The sequence below is a fragment of the Otolemur garnettii genome, unplaced genomic scaffold, assembly GCF_000181295.1.
Source record: "Otolemur garnettii isolate 467f Iridium unplaced genomic scaffold, OtoGar3 scaffold00018, whole genome shotgun sequence".
NCBI classification, from domain to species: domain Eukaryota; kingdom Metazoa; phylum Chordata; class Mammalia; order Primates; family Galagidae; genus Otolemur; species Otolemur garnettii.
This window is the reverse complement of record NW_003852413.1, coordinates 20,352,238-20,354,895: the sequence shown is the minus strand read 5'-3', so window position 1 is coordinate 20,354,895 and position 2,658 is coordinate 20,352,238.

Sequence of the window (2,658 nt, the reverse complement as noted above, 5' to 3'; positions counted from 1 at the left end):
ACCAGCTTGAGCAAGAGACCCCCATCTCTAGTAAAAATAGAAAAAACTATAGGTGTTGTGGCAAGCACCTATAGTCCCAGCTACTGGGAAAACTGAGGAGGAGGATCACTTGAGCCCAAGAGTTTGAGGTTGCTGTGAGCTATGACCCCACAGTACTCAACCCCAGGGCAACTGAGTGAGATTCTATCTCAAAAAAAAGAAAGAAAAGAAAAGAAAGAGAGAAAGAAAGCTTCTTCCTACAAAGCATGTTGTTAATCTGTCCATTCCTGTTTATCTCCATCCCCACCCTGTTTTCTAAGCCAAATCACCCCTCACATGAGATATGTTAGCCGTCCTCTTAACCCGTCTACTTCTGTATCCATTCTGGCTTTCTGGCAAAGCCAGAGTGATGCTTTTAGAATACAAATCTAATCCAGAAAAGGTTAAAACTTTTCAGATTTTGTCACTGAAATATGTAACTGGCCCAGAAGAGTGTTTTTTAAACTTTAGTATACTTACAAATCATTACAGGAGCATATCCAAAATGCTAATTCTTGGATCTCACCCCCAGAGCCTGTTTTTCAGAGGAAATGAGGCCTAGAAATCTTCATTTCCCCCACCATCTTTTTTTTAGAAAATAGGGTCTTGCTATGTTACTCAGACTATACTTGCACTCCTGGACTCAAATGATCCTCCTCCACCTTAGCCTCCTTTTTTTTGTTTTTTTGAGACAGAGTCTGACTCTGTTACCCTGGGTAGAGTGCCATGGCATCATAGATCACAGCAACCTCAAGTCCTCAAGTTGCAGAGACTACAAATGTGTGCCATGGCACCAGCAAAATCTTTGTTTTTAATAAGTTACCCCAGAGGATTTTGCTGAAGCTGCTTCTCTCCTCATATTTGGGAAAAACCAGCTAAAAGCTACTACATGATCTGATCCCTGCCTACCTCACTCTATTCCATTAACTATCTGTACACCAGGCTTCTGGCTATCTCTCATGTCCTTGAACAATGTGTGCCTTGCTCTTTAGGGCCTTTGCACAGGCTATTTTTTTCTCTCTGGAATGCTCCCTTCCCTTCTTCTCCATGTCTAGCTAACTCCCACTCATCCATCCGAGCTCTATTAAATATTATTGAAAGAGGCTTTTCTTGGTCCTTAATTAAATCCCCTCATTATATATGTTTTCCCTGATCTCAGATACAATTTGTAAATACATATACAGTAAACCCTCTATTGTTAACCACCTCTCTACATTAACCACCTCCTTAAGTTGACCTAGTTTTCATAGACTGAACATGCACCACATGTACTACTAGTACAGTAGGCCTAGTTCCTTTTGTTGACCATCTCCATATGTATGTTGAGCACTTTGTGACAGTTGGGTGGTCAACTTACAGAGGTTCTACTGTATATGTATTTATGGTTTTTTTTTTTTTTTTTTTTTTTGAGACAGAGCCTCAAGCTGTCCCCCTGGGTAGAGTGCCATGGCATTACAGCTCACAGCAACCTCCAACTCCTGGGCTCAAGCGAGTCTCCTGCCTCCGCCTCCCAAGTAGCTGGGACCACAGGCGCCCGCCACAACGCCTGGCTATTTTTTGGTTGCAGCCGTCATTGTTGTTTGGCGGGTCCGGGCTGGGGATTCGAACCCGCCACCTTAGGTGTACGTGGCTGGCGCCTTAGCCGGTTGAGCTATAGACGCCGAGCCGTATTTATGGTATTAATGGTTCAGGGCCCATCTCTTTCCCTAAACTACAAGTTTCTTTCTTTCTTTTTTTTTTTTTTTTGCAGTTTTTGGCTGGGGCTGGGTTTGAACCCGCCACCTCTGGCATTTGGGGCCGGCACCCTACTCCTTTGAGCCACAGGCACCGCCCCCAAGCTTCTTTTTTTTTTTTTTAGAGACAGAGTCTCATTTTGTCACCCTCAGACCATGGCGTCACAGCTCACAGCAACCTCCAGCTCTTGGGCTTAGGTGATTCTCTTGCCTCAGCCTTCCGAGTAGCTGGGACTATAGGCACCTGCCACAGTGCCCAGCTATTTTTTGGTTGCAGTTTGACTGGGATCAGATTTGAACCCACCACCCTAGGTATATGGGCTGGTGTACTCACTGAGCCACAGGCACCACCCACTAGAAGCTTCTTAAGCATAGATACCATACATCTCCCAGCACAGTGCCTGAAACAAAAAAGACTTAATGAACATTCATTGAACAAAATGAATGAGTGTTAAAAGATTAAACCAGGGTGAGCATTTTCTGACTGGACAATGGACTCTTGAGCAGAAAGACACCCACATGTAGTCATCCTACATCACTCCAAGACAGGGGTCATCCTACTTCTTTCCAGTAATGGTGGTGCCACCCATTTGTTTCTACTCTTGCACAATCTTTTTTTTTTTTGGCCGGGGCTGTGTTTGAACACCCCACCTCTGGCATATGGGGCCAGCGCCCTACACTTTTGAGCCACAGGCGCCGCCCACACTCTTGCACAATCTTATGATGTCTCTTGGCGGTTGGGTTGGGTTGGATTGGGATTTTACTTTCTTGGTGGTTATGTTTTACCTCCTCAGATTATAAACCACTTAAGAAAAGAGGAAAGTGGGTGGCACCTGTGGCTCAAAGGAGTAGAGTGCCAGGCCCCACATACCTAAGGTGGTTGGTTCAAACCCAGCCCCAGCCAAAA